This window comes from Rhinoderma darwinii, assembly GCF_050947455.1.
Source record: "Rhinoderma darwinii isolate aRhiDar2 chromosome 5 unlocalized genomic scaffold, aRhiDar2.hap1 SUPER_5_unloc_31, whole genome shotgun sequence".
Classification (NCBI taxonomy): Eukaryota; Metazoa; Chordata; class Amphibia; order Anura; family Rhinodermatidae; genus Rhinoderma; species Rhinoderma darwinii.
Genome location: NW_027461789.1, coordinates 44,867 through 60,453, shown reverse-complemented (window position 1 = coordinate 60,453; position 15,587 = coordinate 44,867). Strand labels below are relative to the sequence as shown.

The following is a 15,587-nucleotide window of genomic DNA, read 5'->3' as shown; positions in this document are numbered from 1 at the left end:
ATAAAGGCCGGAGAGGAAGCCAGACAGGATTTGCTTCTTTTGCTTGCACCACAATGCAGTGCTGAAAGAGGAGGAATCTACATAAAAACGCCTTCCTGGCAACGCCCAAATGCCCTGCTGCCATGCAGATAAACACTGGCAGCGGCAGCAAGTGCATGCCCACAGCCACCCCTTGTTCCTTCACACCTTGTATCAGCTGTAATCCAGTCCAGTCCAGTGCTGCCTGCTGAGCAGCACTGACCAACACTGCCTGGGCCCAGGCTTTTATCTCTGAGGCCCCATTATGATGTCAGAAAGCTGGCTCTGGAATCCTGAGGGCTCCACTATGACACGTGCAAAGTTCCGTAACTTTATATAAGACGGTGAGGCTCAGTCAGTCACTCAGTGTTGCCTGAGAGGGCAACACTGCAACAGCCGGCCGCCAGGCTGTCTTTTTTTTGCACAGCTAGTTGCCTCCAGGAGGCCACAAGAGGGAGACAAGGGACTGCAAAATGGAAAATAGGCATCCACCAACTTTACAGACAACTTCTCCTTGCTCCTACAACCTCCATCCTTGCACAGTTTGTTATTCTTCTAGGTAACATAGTAACAAATCCAAATTGCTGCTCTCTTTGTAGGCAAGCAAGGCTTTGTTGCAACTGCAATTCTTACTTCTTCTTGAAATGTAGGGACGACAGTACATTCCATCACATCCATCTAGTGTACACAGGTAGGTCCATTGTGGCGGGCAGGCGAGCGGGCGGGCTGCTTTATTGGCTGTTTGCTGTTCCCCTACTCCACTCCACTATTTGACTGTTGTGCTGCATCAATCAATCAATCAATCAATCAATCAATCAATCAATCAATCAATCAATCAATCAGTGGCTGGCTCAGGTGCAGCTCTTTAACTTACCTAAAAGGGAGGGCGGAGAGAAGACAAGGAAGGTGAATGAGGTGTTCCAATGTGAAATGCCGGAAACACAGAAACACAGACGACACACAACAAGAGGTGGCAATCTATTCATTAATTGCATTTAATCAATGAGCTCATTATCACTCATGCATTGTCCAACAGGTGTTGAAATAATGGGATTAAAAGGGGAGATCCCTTCAGAAAGACAGAAACAATAGCAAAGACAAAAAACACTTTTGGAATCTGCTTTTAGTCAACACATAAGGAAAGGGTGCACCGGTCCTGGAAATACTGCAATACCAGGTCAATGCGTGGAGTGGACAGAGCAAGCTCTATTTCCATCTCCCTGTTCTAAAAATCCATTTAATATATGGTCCCCAGATAGGGGACGTATCAGATATTAAACTGATAAGAACAGATACTACACTTGATCTTAGCCAAAAGGCCGAGAAGCGATAACCCGAACGGGCCGCGCGTTGCCCGAGCCTGCCCGATACTGCTGTTCAGCCCTTGCAGCGATTCAGCCTACTTCTAGGCAATTCCATGGGGCCCTGCAGGCTCACACACTCACAGCTACACGGGAGGTGAATAAAGGCCGGAGAGGAAGCCAGACAGGATTTGCTTCTTTTGCTTGCACCACAATGCAGTGCTGAAAGAGGAGGAATCTACATAAAAACGCCTTCCTGGCAACGCCCAAATGCCCTGCTGCCATGCAGATAAACACTGGCAGCGGCAGCAAGTGCATGCCCACAGCCACCCCTTGTTCCTTCACACCTTGTATCAGCTGTAATCCAGTCCAGTCCAGTGCTGCCTGCTGAGCAGCACTGACCAACACTGCCTGGGCCCAGGCTTTTATCTCTGAGGCCCCATTATGATGTCAGAAAGCTGGCTCTGGAATCCTGAGGGCTCCACTATGACACGTGCAAAGTTCCGTCTGAACTTTATATAAGACGGTGAGGCTCAGTCAGTCACTCAGTGTTGCCTGAGAGGGCAACACTGCAACAGCCGGCCGCCAGGCTGTCTTTTTTTTGCACAGCTAGTTGCCTCCAGGAGGCCACAAGAGGGAGACAAGGGACTGCAAAATGGAAAATAGGCATCCACCAACTTTACAGACAACTTCTCCTTGCTCCTACAACCTCCATCCTTGCACAGTTTGTTATTCTTCTAGGTAACATAGTAACAAATCCAAATTGCTGCTCTCTTTGTAGGCAAGCAAGGCTTTGTTGCAACTGCAATTCTTACTTCTTCTTGAAATGTAGGGACGACAGTACATTCCATCACATCCATCTAGTGTACACAGGTAGGTCCATTGTGGCGGGCAGGCGAGCGGGCGGGCTGCTTTATTGGCTGTTTGCTGTTCCCCTACTCCACTCCACTATTTGACTGTTGTGCTGCATCAATCAATCAATCAATCAATCAATCAATCAATCAATCAATCAATCAATCAATCAGTGGCTGGCTCAGGTGCAGCTCTTTAACTTACCTAAAAGGGAGGGCGGAGAGAAGACAAGGAAGGTGAATGAGGTGTTCCAATGTGAAATGCCGGAAACACAGAAACACAGACGACACACAACAAGAGGTGGCAATCTATTCATTAATTGCATTTAATCAATGAGCTCATTATCACTCATGCATTGTCCAACAGGTGTTGAAATAATGGGATTAAAAGGGGAGATCCCTTCAGAAAGACAGAAACAATAGCAAAGACAAGAAACACTTTTGGAATCTGCTTTTAGTCAACACATAAGGAAAGGGTGCACCGGTCCTGGAAATACTGCAATACCAGGTCAATGCGTGGAGTGGACAGAGCAAGCTCTATTTCCATCTCCCTGTTCTAAAAATCCATTTAATATATGGTCCCCAGATAGGGGACGTATCAGATATTAAACTGATAAGAACAGATACTACACTTGATCTTAGCCAAAAGGCCGAGAAGCGATAACCCGAACGGGCCGCGCGTTGCCCGAGCCTGCCCGATACTGCTGTTCAGCCCTTGCAGCGATTCAGCCTACTTCTAGGCAATTCCATGGGGCCCTGCAGGCTCACACACTCACAGCTACACGGGAGGTGAATAAAGGCCGGAGAGGAAGCCAGACAGGATTTGCTTCTTTTGCTTGCACCACAATGCAGTGCTGAAAGAGGAGGAATCTACATAAAAACGCCTTCCTGGCAACGCCCAAATGCCCTGCTGCCATGCAGATAAACACTGGCAGCGGCAGCAAGTGCATGCCCACAGCCACCCCTTGTTCCTTCACACCTTGTATCAGCTGTAATCCAGTCCAGTCCAGTGCTGCCTGCTGAGCAGCACTGACCAACACTGCCTGGGCCCAGGCTTTTATCTCTGAGGCCCCATTATGATGTCAGAAAGCTGGCTCTGGAATCCTGAGGGCTCCACTATGACACGTGCAAAGTTCCGTCTGAACTTTATATAAGACGGTGAGGCTCAGTCAGTCACTCAGTGTTGCCTGAGAGGGCAACACTGCAACAGCCGGCCGCCAGGCTGTCTTTTTTTTGCACAGCTAGTTGCCTCCAGGAGGCCACAAGAGGGAGACAAGGGACTGCAAAATGGAAAATAGGCATCCACCAACTTTACAGACAACTTCTCCTTGCTCCTACAACCTCCATCCTTGCACAGTTTGTTATTCTTCTAGGTAACATAGTAACAAATCCAAATTGCTGCTCTCTTTGTAGGCAAGCAAGGCTTTGTTGCAACTGCAATTCTTACTTCTTCTTGAAATGTAGGGACGACAGTACATTCCATCACATCCATCTAGTGTACACAGGTAGGTCCATTGTGGCGGGCAGGCGAGCGGGCGGGCTGCTTTATTGGCTGTTTGCTGTTCCCCTACTCCACTCCACTATTTGACTGTTGTGCTGCATCAATCAATCAATCAATCAATCAATCAATCAATCAATCAATCAATCAATCAGTGGCTGGCTCAGGTGCAGCTCTTTAACTTACCTAAAAGGGAGGGCGGAGAGAAGACAAGGAAGGTGAATGAGGTGTTCCAATGTGAAATGCCGGAAACACAGAAACACAGACGACACACAACAAGAGGTGGCAATCTATTCATTAATTGCATTTAATCAATGAGCTCATTATCACTCATGCATTGTCCAACAGGTGTTGAAATAATGGGATTAAAAGGGGAGATCCCTTCAGAAAGACAGAAACAATAGCAAAGACAAAAAGCACTTTTGGAATCTGCTTTTAGTCAACACATAAGGAAAGGGTGCACCGGTCCTGGAAATACTGCAATACCAGGTCAATGCGTGGAGTGGACAGAGCAAGCTCTATTTCCATCTCCCTGTTCTAAAAATCCATTTAATATATGGTCCCCAGATAGGGGACGTATCAGATATTAAACTGATAAGAACAGATACTACACTTGATCTTAGCCAAAAGGCCGAGAAGCGATAACCCGAACGGGCCGCGCGTTGCCCGAGCCTGCCCGATACTGCTGTTCAGCCCTTGCAGCGATTCAGCCTACTTCTAGGCAATTCCATGGGGCCCTGCAGGCTCACACACTCACAGCTACACGGGAGGTGAATAAAGGCCGGAGAGGAAGCCAGACAGGATTTGCTTCTTTTGCTTGCACCACAATGCAGTGCTGAAAGAGGAGGAATCTACATAAAAACGCCTTCCTGGCAACGCCCAAATGCCCTGCTGCCATGCAGATAAACACTGGCAGCGGCAGCAAGTGCATGCCCACAGCCACCCCTTGTTCCTTCACACCTTGTATCAGCTGTAATCCAGTCCAGTCCAGTGCTGCCTGCTGAGCAGCACTGACCAACACTGCCTGGGCCCAGGCTTTTATCTCTGAGGCCCCATTATGATGTCAGAAAGCTGGCTCTGGAATCCTGAGGGCTCCACTATGACACGTGCAAAGTTCCGTCTGAACTTTATATAAGACGGTGAGGCTCAGTCAGTCACTCAGTGTTGCCTGAGAGGGCAACACTGCAACAGCCGGCCGCCAGGCTGTCTTTTTTTTGCACAGCTAGTTGCCTCCAGGAGGCCACAAGAGGGAGACAAGGGACTGCAAAATGGAAAATAGGCATCCACCAACTTTACAGACAACTTCTCCTTGCTCCTACAACCTCCATCCTTGCACAGTTTGTTATTCTTCTAGGTAACATAGTAACAAATCCAAATTGCTGCTCTCTTTGTAGGCAAGCAAGGCTTTGTTGCAACTGCAATTCTTACTTCTTCTTGAAATGTAGGGACGACAGTACATTCCATCACATCCATCTAGTGTACACAGGTAGGTCCATTGTGGCGGGCAGGCGAGCGGGCGGGCTGCTTTATTGGCTGTTTGCTGTTCCCCTACTCCACTCCACTATTTGACTGTTGTGCTGCATCAATCAATCAATCAATCAATCAATCAATCAATCAATCAATCAATCAATCAATCAATCAATCAGTGGCTGGCTCAGGTGCAGCTCTTTAACTTACCTAAAAGGGAGGGTGGAGAGAAGACAAGGAAGGTGAATGAGGTGTTCCAATGTGAAATGCCGGAAACACAGAAACACAGACGACACACAACAAGAGGTGGCAATCTATTCATTAATTGCATTTAATCAATGAGCTCATTATCACTCATGCATTGTCCAACAGGTGTTGAAATAATGGGATTAAAAGGGGAGATCCCTTCAGAAAGACAGAAACAATAGCAAAGACAAAAAACACTTTTGGAATCTGCTTTTAGTCAACACATAAGGAAAGGGTGCACCGGTCCTGGAAATACTGCAATACCAGGTCAATGCGTGGAGTGGACAGAGCAAGCTCTATTTCCATCTCCCTGTTCTAAAAATCCATTTAATATATGGTCCCCAGATAGGGGACGTATCAGATATTAAACTGATAAGAACAGATACTACACTTGATCTTAGCCAAAAGGCCGAGAAGCGATAACCCGAACGGGCCGCGCGTTGCCCGAGCCTGCCCGATACTGCTGTTCAGCCCTTGCAGCGATTCAGCCTACTTCTAGGCAATTCCATGGGGCCCTGCAGGCTCACACACTCACAGCTACACGGGAGGTGAATAAAGGCCGGAGAGGAAGCCAGACAGGATTTGCTTCTTTTGCTTGCACCACAATGCAGTGCTGAAAGAGGAGGAATCTACATAAAAACGCCTTCCTGGCAACGCCCAAATGCCCTGCTGCCATGCAGATAAACACTGGCAGCGGCAGCAAGTGCATGCCCACAGCCACCCCTTGTTCCTTCACACCTTGTATCAGCTGTAATCCAGTCCAGTCCAGTGCTGCCTGCTGAGCAGCACTGACCAACACTGCCTGGGCCCAGGCTTTTATCTCTGAGGCCCCATTATGATGTCAGAAAGCTGGCTCTGGAATCCTGAGGGCTCCACTATGACACGTGCAAAGTTCCGTCTGAACTTTATATAAGACGGTGAGGCTCAGTCAGTCACTCAGTGTTGCCTGAGAGGGCAACACTGCAACAGCCGGCCGCCAGGCTGTCTTTTTTTTGCACAGCTAGTTGCCTCCAGGAGGCCACAAGAGGGAGACAAGGGACTGCAAAATGGAAAATAGGCATCCACCAACTTTACAGACAACTTCTCCTTGCTCCTACAACCTCCATCCTTGCACAGTTTGTTATTCTTCTAGGTAACATAGTAACAAATCCAAATTGCTGCTCTCTTTGTAGGCAAGCAAGGCTTTGTTGCAACTGCAATTCTTACTTCTTCTTGAAATGTAGGGACGACAGTACATTCCATCACATCCATCTAGTGTACACAGGTAGGTCCATTGTGGCGGGCAGGCGAGCGGGCGGGCTGCTTTATTGGCTGTTTGCTGTTCCCCTACTCCACTCCACTATTTGACTGTTGTGCTGCAATCAATCAATCAATCAATCAATCAATCAATCAATCAATCAATCAATCAATCAATCAATCAATCAGTGGCTGGCTCAGGTGCAGCTCTTTAACTTACCTAAAAGGGAGGGCGGAGAGAAGACAAGGAAGGTGAATGAGGTGTTCCAATGTGAAATGCCGGAAACACAGAAACACAGACGACACACAACAAGAGGTGGCAATCTATTCATTAATTGCATTTAATCAATGAGCTCATTATCACTCATGCATTGTCCAACAGGTGTTGAAATAATGGGATTAAAAGGGGAGATCCCTTCAGAAAGACAGAAACAATAGCAAAGACAAAAAGCACTTTTGGAATCTGCTTTTAGTCAACACATAAGGAAAGGGTGCACCGGTCCTGGAAATACTGCAATACCAGGTCAATGCGTGGAGTGGACAGAGCAAGCTCTATTTCCATCTCCCTGTTCTAAAAATCCATTTAATATATGGTCCCCAGATAGGGGACGTATCAGATATTAAACTGATAAGAACAGATACTACACTTGATCTTAGCCAAAAGGCCGAGAAGCGATAACCCGAACGGGCCGCGCGTTGCCCGAGCCTGCCCGATACTGCTGTTCAGCCCTTGCAGCGATTCAGCCTACTTCTAGGCAATTCCATGGGGCCCTGCAGGCTCACACACTCACAGCTACACGGGAGGTGAATAAAGGCCGGAGAGGAAGCCAGACAGGATTTGCTTCTTTTGCTTGCACCACAATGCAGTGCTGAAAGAGGAGGAATCTACATAAAAACGCCTTCCTGGCAACGCCCAAATGCCCTGCTGCCATGCAGATAAACACTGGCAGCGGCAGCAAGTGCATGCCCACAGCCACCCCTTGTTCCTTCACACCTTGTATCAGCTGTAATCCAGTCCAGTCCAGTGCTGCCTGCTGAGCAGCACTGACCAACACTGCCTGGGCCCAGGCTTTTATCTCTGAGGCCCCATTATGATGTCAGAAAGCTGGCTCTGGAATCCTGAGGGCTCCACTATGACACGTGCAAAGTTCCGTCTGAACTTTATATAAGACGGTGAGGCTCAGTCAGTCACTCAGTGTTGCCTGAGAGGGCAACACTGCAACAGCCGGCCGCCAGGCTGTCTTTTTTTTGCACAGCTAGTTGCCTCCAGGAGGCCACAAGAGGGAGACAAGGGACTGCAAAATGGAAAATAGGCATCCACCAACTTTACAGACAACTTCTCCTTGCTCCTACAACCTCCATCCTTGCACAGTTTGTTATTCTTCTAGGTAACATAGTAACAAATCCAAATTGCTGCTCTCTTTGTAGGCAAGCAAGGCTTTGTTGCAACTGCAATTCTTACTTCTTCTTGAAATGTAGGGACGACAGTACATTCCATCACATCCATCTAGTGTACACAGGTAGGTCCATTGTGGCGGGCAGGCGAGCGGGCGGGCTGCTTTATTGGCTGTTTGCTGTTCCCCTACTCCACTCCACTATTTGACTGTTGTGCTGCATCAATCAATCAATCAATCAATCAATCAATCAATCAATCAATCAATCAATCAATCAGTGGCTGGCTCAGGTGCAGCTCTTTAACTTACCTAAAAGGGAGGGTGGAGAGAAGACAAGGAAGGTGAATGAGGTGTTCCAATGTGAAATGCCGGAAACACAGAAACACAGACGACACACAACAAGAGGTGGCAATCTATTCATTAATTGCATTTAATCAATGAGCTCATTATCACTCATGCATTGTCCAACAGGTGTTGAAATAATGGGATTAAAAGGGGAGATCCCTTCAGAAAGACAGAAACAATAGCAAAGACAAAAAACACTTTTGGAATCTGCTTTTAGTCAACACATAAGGAAAGGGTGCACCGGTCCTGGAAATACTGCAATACCAGGTCAATGCGTGGAGTGGACAGAGCAAGCTCTATTTCCATCTCCCTGTTCTAAAAATCCATTTAATATATGGTCCCCAGATAGGGGACGTATCAGATATTAAACTGATAAGAACAGATACTACACTTGATCTTAGCCAAAAGGCCGAGAAGCGATAACCCGAACGGGCCGCGCGTTGCCCGAGCCTGCCCGATACTGCTGTTCAGCCCTTGCAGCGATTCAGCCTACTTCTAGGCAATTCCATGGGGCCCTGCAGGCTCACACACTCACAGCTACACGGGAGGTGAATAAAGGCCGGAGAGGAAGCCAGACAGGATTTGCTTCTTTTGCTTGCACCACAATGCAGTGCTGAAAGAGGAGGAATCTACATAAAAACGCCTTCCTGGCAACGCCCAAATGCCCTGCTGCCATGCAGATAAACACTGGCAGCGGCAGCAAGTGCATGCCCACAGCCACCCCTTGTTCCTTCACACCTTGTATCAGCTGTAATCCAGTCCAGTCCAGTGCTGCCTGTTGAGCAGCACTGACCAACACTGCCTGGGCCCAGGCTTTTATCTCTGAGGCCCCATTATGATGTCAGAAAGCTGGCTCTGGAATCCTGAGGGCTCCACTATGACACGTGCAAAGTTCCGTCTGAACTTTATATAAGACGGTGAGGCTCAGTCAGTCACTCAGTGTTGCCTGAGAGGGCAACACTGCAACAGCCGGCCGCCAGGCTGTCTTTTTTTTGCACAGCTAGTTGCCTCCAGGAGGCCACAAGAGGGAGACAAGGGACTGCAAAATGGAAAATAGGCATCCACCAACTTTACAGACAACTTCTCCTTGCTCCTACAACCTCCATCCTTGCACAGTTTGTTATTCTTCTAGGTAACATAGTAACAAATCCAAATTGCTGCTCTCTTTGTAGGCAAGCAAGGCTTTGTTGCAACTGCAATTCTTACTTCTTCTTGAAATGTAGGGACGACAGTACATTCCATCACATCCATCTAGTGTACACAGGTAGGTCCATTGTGGCGGGCAGGCGAGCGGGCGGGCTGCTTTATTGGCTGTTTGCTGTTCCCCTACTCCACTCCACTATTTGACTGTTGTGCTGCATCAATCAATCAATCAATCAATCAATCAATCAATCAATCAATCAATCAATCAATCAATCAATCAATCAATCAGTGGCTGGCTCAGGTGCAGCTCTTTAACTTACCTAAAAGGGAGGGCGGAGAGAAAACAAGGAAGGTGAATGAGGTGTTCCAATGTGAAATGCCGGAAACACAGAAACACAGACGACACACAACAAGAGGTGGCAATCTATTCATTAATTGCATTTAATCAATGAGCTCATTATCACTCATGCATTGTCCAACAGGTGTTGAAATAATGGGATTAAAAGGGGAGATCCCTTCAGAAAGACAGAAACAATAGCAAAGACAAAAAACACTTTTGGAATCTGCTTTTAGTCAACACATAAGGAAAGGGTGCACCGGTCCTGGAAATACTGCAATACCAGTTCAATGCGTGGAGTGGACAGAGCAAGCTCTATTTCCATCTCCCTGTTCTAAAAATCCATTTAATATATGGTCCCCAGATAGGGGACGTATCAGATATTAAACTGATAAGAACAGATACTACACTTGATCTTAGCCTAAAGGCCGAGAAGCGATAACCCGAACGGGCCGCACGTTGCCCGAGCCTGCCCGATACTGCTGTTCAGCCCTTGCAGCGATTCAGCCTACTTCTAGGCAATTCCATGGGGCCCTGCAGGCTCACACACTCACAGCTACACGGGAGGTGAATAAAGGCCGGAGAGGAAGCCAGACAGGATTTGCTTCTTTTGCTTGCACCACAATGCAGTGCTGAAAGAGGAGGAATCTACATAAAAACGCCTTCCTGGCAACGCCCAAATGCCCTGCTGCCATGCAGATAAACACTGGCAGCGGCAGCAAGTGCATGCCCACAGCCACCCCTTGTTCCTTCACACCTTGTATCAGCTGTAATCCAGTCCAGTCCAGTGCTGCCTGCTGAGCAGCACTGACCAACACTGCCTGGGCCCAGGCTTTTATCTCTGAGGCCCCATTATGATGTCAGAAAGCTGGCTCTGGAATCCTGAGGGCTCCACTATGACACGTGCAAAGTTCCGTCTGAACTTTATATAAGACGGTGAGGCTCAGTCAGTCACTCAGTGTTGCCTGAGAGGGCAACACTGCAACAGCCGGCCGCCAGGCTGTCTTTTTTTTGCACAGCTAGTTGCCTCCAGGAGGCCACAAGAGGGAGACAAGGGACTGCAAAATGGAAAATAGGCATCCACCAACTTTACAGACAACTTCTCCTTGCTCCTACAACCTCCATCCTTGCACAGTTTGTTATTCTTCTAGGTAACATAGTAACAAATCCAAATTGCTGCTCTCTTTGTAGGCAAGCAAGGCTTTGTTGCAACTGCAATTCTTACTTCTTCTTGAAATGTAGGGACGACAGTACATTCCATCACATCCATCTAGTGTACACAGGTAGGTCCATTGTGGCGGGCAGGCGAGCGGGCGGGCTGCTTTATTGGCTGTTTGCTGTTCCCCTACTCCACTCCACTATTTGACTGTTGTGCTGCATCAATCAATCAATCAATCAATCAATCAATCAATCAATCAATCAGTGGCTGGCTCAGGTGCAGCTCTTTAACTTACCTAAAAGGGAGGGCGGAGAGAAGACAAGGAAGGTGAATGAGGTGTTCCAATGTGAAATGCCGGAAACACAGAAACACAGACGACACACAACAAGAGGTGGCAATCTATTCATTAATTGCATTTAATCAATGAGCTCATTATCACTCATGCATTGTCCAACAGGTGTTGAAATAATGGGATTAAAAGGGGAGATCCCTTCAGAAAGACAGAAACAATAGCAAAGACAAAAAACACTTTTGGAATCTGCTTTTAGTCAACACATAAGGAAAGGGTGCACCGGTCCTGGAAATACTGCAATACCAGGTCAATGCGTGGAGTGGACAGAGCAAGCTCTATTTCCATCTCCCTGTTCTAAAAATCCATTTAATATATGGTCCCCAGATAGGGGACGTATCAGATATTAAACTGATAAGAACAGATACTACACTTGATCTTAGCCAAAAGGCCGAGAAGCGATAACCCGAACGGGCCGCGCGTTGCCCGAGCCTGCCCGATACTGCTGTTCAGCCCTTGCAGCGATTCAGCCTACTTCTAGGCAATTCCATGGGGCCCTGCAGGCTCACACACTCACAGCTACACGGGAGGTGAATAAAGGCCGGAGAGGAAGCCAGACAGGATTTGCTTCTTTTGCTTGCACCACAATGCAGTGCTGAAAGAGGAGGAATCTACATAAAAACGCCTTCCTGGCAACGCCCAAATGCCCTGCTGCCATGCAGATAAACACTGGCAGCGGCAGCAAGTGCATGCCCACAGCCACCCCTTGTTCCTTCACACCTTGTATCAGCTGTAATCCAGTCCAGTCCAGTGCTGCCTGCTGAGCAGCACTGACCAACACTGCCTGGGCCCAGGCTTTTATCTCTGAGGCCCCATTATGATGTCAGAAAGCTGGCTCTGGAATCCTGAGGGCTCCACTATGACACGTGCAAAGTTCCGTCTGAACTTTATATAAGACGGTGAGGCTCAGTCAGTCACTCAGTGTTGCCTGAGAGGGCAACACTGCAACAGCCGGCCGCCAGGCTGTCTTTTTTTTGCACAGCTAGTTGCCTCCAGGAGGCCACAAGAGGGAGACAAGGGACTGCAAAATGGAAAATAGGCATCCACCAACTTTACAGACAACTTCTCCTTGCTCCTACAACCTCCATCCTTGCACAGTTTGTTATTCTTCTAGGTAACATAGTAACAAATCCAAATTGCTGTAACATAGTAACAAATCCAAATTGCTGCTCTCTTTGTAGGCAAGCAAGGCTTTGTTGCAACTGCAATTCTTACTTCTTCTTGAAATGTAGGGACGACAGTACATTCCATCACATCCATCTAGTGTACACAGGTAGGTCCATTGTGGCGGGCAGGCGAGCGGGCGGGCTGCTTTATTGGCTGTTTGCTGTTCCCCTACTCCACTCCACTATTTGACTGTTGTGCTGCAATCAATCAATCAATCAATCAATCAATCAATCAATCAATCAATCAATCAGTGGCTGGCTCAGGTGCAGCTCTTTAACTTACCTAAAAGGGAGGGCGGAGAGAAGACAAGGAAGGTGAATGAGGTGTTCCAATGTGAAATGCCGGAAACACAGAAACACAGACGACACACAACAAGAGGTGGCAATCTATTCATTAATTGCATTTAATCAATGAGCTCATTATCACTCATGCATTGTCCAACAGGTGTTGAAATAATGGGATTAAAAGGGGAGATCCCTTCAGAAAGACAGAAACAATAGCAAAGACAAAAAACACTTTTGGAATCTGCTTTTAGTCAACACATAAGGAAAGGGTGCACCGGTCCTGGAAATACTGCAATACCAGGTCAATGCGTGGAGTGGACAGAGCAAGCTCTATTTCCATCTCCCTGTTCTAAAAATCCATTTAATATATGGTCCCCAGATAGGGGACGTATCAGATATTAAACTGATAAGAACAGATACTACACTTGATCTTAGCCAAAAGGCCGAGAAGCGATAACCCGAACGGGCCGCGCGTTGCCCGAGCCTGCCCGATACTGCTGTTCAGCCCTTGCAGCGATTCAGCCTACTTCTAGGCAATTCCATGGGGCCCTGCAGGCTCACACACTCACAGCTAGAAGCCAGACAGGATTTGCTTCTTTTGCTTGCACCACAATGCAGTGCTGAAAGAGGAGGAATCTACATAAAAACGCCTTCCTGGCAACGCCCAAATGCCCTGCTGCCATGCAGATAAACACTGGCAGCGGCAGCAAGTGCATGCCCACAGCCACCCCTTGTTCCTTCACACCTTGTATCAGCTGTAATCCAGTCCAGTCCAGTGCTGCCTGCTGAGCAGCACTGACCAACACTGCCTGGGCCCAGGCTTTTATCTCTGAGGCCCCATTATGATGTCAGAAAGCTGGCTCTGGAATCCTGAGGGCTCCACTATGACACGTGCAAAGTTCCGTCTGAACTTTATATAAGACGGTGAGGCTCAGTCAGTCACTCAGTGTTGCCTGAGAGGGCAACACTGCAACAGCCGGCCGCCAGGCTGTCTTTTTTTTGCACAGCTAGTTGCCTCCAGGAGGCCACAAGAGGGAGACAAGGGACTGCAAAATGGAAAATAGGCATCCACCAACTTTACAGACAACTTCTCCTTGCTCCTACAACCTCCATCCTTGCACAGTTTGTTATTCTTCTAGGTAACATAGTAACAAATCCAAATTGCTGCTCTCTTTGTAGGCAAGCAAGGCTTTGTTGCAACTGCAATTCTTACTTCTTCTTGAAATGTAGGGACGACAGTACATTCCATCACATCCATCTAGTGTACACAGGTAGGTCCATTGTGGCGGGCAGGCGAGCGGGCGGGCTGCTTTATTGGCTGTTTGCTGTTCCCCTACTCCACTCCACTATTTGACTGTTGTGCTGCATCAATCAATCAATCAATCAATCAATCAATCAATCAATCAATCAATCAATCAATCAATCAATCAATCAGTGGCTGGCTCAGGTGCAGCTCTTTAACTTACCTAAAAGGGAGGGCGGAGAGAAGACAAGGAAGGTGAATGAGGTGTTCCAATGTGAAATGCCGGAAACACAGAAACACAGACGACACACAACAAGAGGTGGCAATCTATTCATTAATTGCATTTAATCAATGAGCTCATTATCACTCATGCATTGTCCAACAGGTGTTGAAATAATGGGATTAAAAGGGGAGATCCCTTCAGAAAGACAGAAACAATAGCAAAGACAAAAAACACTTTTGGAATCTGCTTTTAGTCAACACATAAGGAAAGGGTGCACCGGTCCTGGAAATACTGCAATACCAGGTCAATGCGTGGAGTGGACAGAGCAAGCTCTATTTCCATCTCCCTGTTCTAAAAATCCATTTAATATATGGTCCCCAGATAGGGGACGTATCAGATATTAAACTGATAAGAACAGATACTACACTTGATCTTAGCCAAAAGGCCGAGAAGCGATAACCCGAACGGGCCGCGCGTTGCCCGAGCCTGCCCGATACTGCTGTTCAGCCCTTGCAGCGATTCAGCCTACTTCTAGGCAATTCCATGGGGCCCTGCAGGCTCACACACTCACAGCTACACGGGAGGTGAATAAAGGCCGGAGAGGAAGCCAGACAGGATTTGCTTCTTTTGCTTGCACCACAATGCAGTGCTGAAAGAGGAGGAATCTACATAAAAACGCCTTCCTGGCAACGCCCAAATGCCCTGCTGCCATGCAGATAAACACTGGCAGCGGCAGCAAGTGCATGCCCACAGCCACCCCTTGTTCCTTCACACCTTGTATCAGCTGTAATCCAGTCCAGTCCAGTGCTGCCTGCTGAGCAGCACTGACCAACACTGCCTGGGCCCAGGCTTTTATCTCTGAGGCCCCATTATGATGTCAGAAAGCTGGCTCTGGAATCCTGAGGGCTCCACTATGACACGTGCAAAGTTCCGTCTGAACTTTATATAAGACGGTGAGGCTCAGTCAGTCACTCAGTGTTGCCTGAGAGGGCAACACTGCAACAGCCGGCCGCCAGGCTGTCTTTTTTTTGCACAGCTAGTTGCCTCCAGGAGGCCACAAGAGGGAGACAAGGGACTGCAAAATGGAAAATAGGCATCCACCAACTTTACAGACAACTTCTCCTTGCTCCTACAACCTCCATCCTTGCACAGTTTGTTATTCTTCTAGGTAACATAGTAACAAATCCAAATTGCTGCTCTCTTTGTAGGCAAGCAAGGCTTTGTTGCAACTGCAATTCTTACTTCTTCTTGAAATGTAGGGACGACAGTACATTCCATCACATCCATCTAGTGTACACAGGTAGGTCCATTGTGGCGGGCAGGCGA

At 47.7% G+C, this 15,587-nt stretch overlaps 10 non-coding genes across 10 annotated transcripts; all 10 read right to left on the bottom strand.

Moving 5' to 3' along the window:
* Positions 1 to 1,158: 1,158 nt before the first annotated feature.
* LOC142689736 (U2 spliceosomal RNA) lies at positions 1,159 to 1,349 on the bottom strand. Its single transcript, XR_012858580.1, has one exon. It is a non-coding gene; the product is annotated as a U2 spliceosomal RNA (small nuclear RNA).
* A 1,292-nt stretch (positions 1,350 to 2,641) lies between these two features.
* Positions 2,642 to 2,832, bottom strand: LOC142689734 (U2 spliceosomal RNA). The gene has a single exon (XR_012858578.1). It is a non-coding gene; the product is annotated as a U2 spliceosomal RNA (small nuclear RNA).
* Positions 2,833 to 4,120: 1,288 nt separating this feature from the next.
* Positions 4,121 to 4,311, bottom strand: LOC142689733 (U2 spliceosomal RNA). The gene has a single exon (XR_012858577.1). It is a non-coding gene; the product is annotated as a U2 spliceosomal RNA (small nuclear RNA).
* Positions 4,312 to 5,611: 1,300 nt separating this feature from the next.
* On the bottom strand, positions 5,612 to 5,802 carry LOC142689731 (U2 spliceosomal RNA). Its single transcript, XR_012858576.1, has one exon. It is a non-coding gene; the product is annotated as a U2 spliceosomal RNA (small nuclear RNA).
* Positions 5,803 to 7,103: 1,301 nt separating this feature from the next.
* LOC142689730 (U2 spliceosomal RNA) lies at positions 7,104 to 7,294 on the bottom strand. Its single transcript, XR_012858575.1, has one exon. It is a non-coding gene; the product is annotated as a U2 spliceosomal RNA (small nuclear RNA).
* A 1,292-nt stretch (positions 7,295 to 8,586) lies between these two features.
* LOC142689729 (U2 spliceosomal RNA) lies at positions 8,587 to 8,777 on the bottom strand. Its single transcript, XR_012858574.1, has one exon. It is a non-coding gene; the product is annotated as a U2 spliceosomal RNA (small nuclear RNA).
* Positions 8,778 to 10,085: 1,308 nt separating this feature from the next.
* On the bottom strand, positions 10,086 to 10,276 carry LOC142689713 (U2 spliceosomal RNA). The gene has a single exon (XR_012858560.1). It is a non-coding gene; the product is annotated as a U2 spliceosomal RNA (small nuclear RNA).
* A 1,280-nt stretch (positions 10,277 to 11,556) lies between these two features.
* LOC142689728 (U2 spliceosomal RNA) lies at positions 11,557 to 11,747 on the bottom strand. The gene has a single exon (XR_012858573.1). It is a non-coding gene; the product is annotated as a U2 spliceosomal RNA (small nuclear RNA).
* Positions 11,748 to 13,059: 1,312 nt separating this feature from the next.
* Positions 13,060 to 13,250, bottom strand: LOC142689727 (U2 spliceosomal RNA). The gene has a single exon (XR_012858572.1). It is a non-coding gene; the product is annotated as a U2 spliceosomal RNA (small nuclear RNA).
* A 1,277-nt stretch (positions 13,251 to 14,527) lies between these two features.
* On the bottom strand, positions 14,528 to 14,718 carry LOC142689726 (U2 spliceosomal RNA). The gene has a single exon (XR_012858571.1). It is a non-coding gene; the product is annotated as a U2 spliceosomal RNA (small nuclear RNA).
* Positions 14,719 to 15,587: the final 869 nt, after the last annotated feature.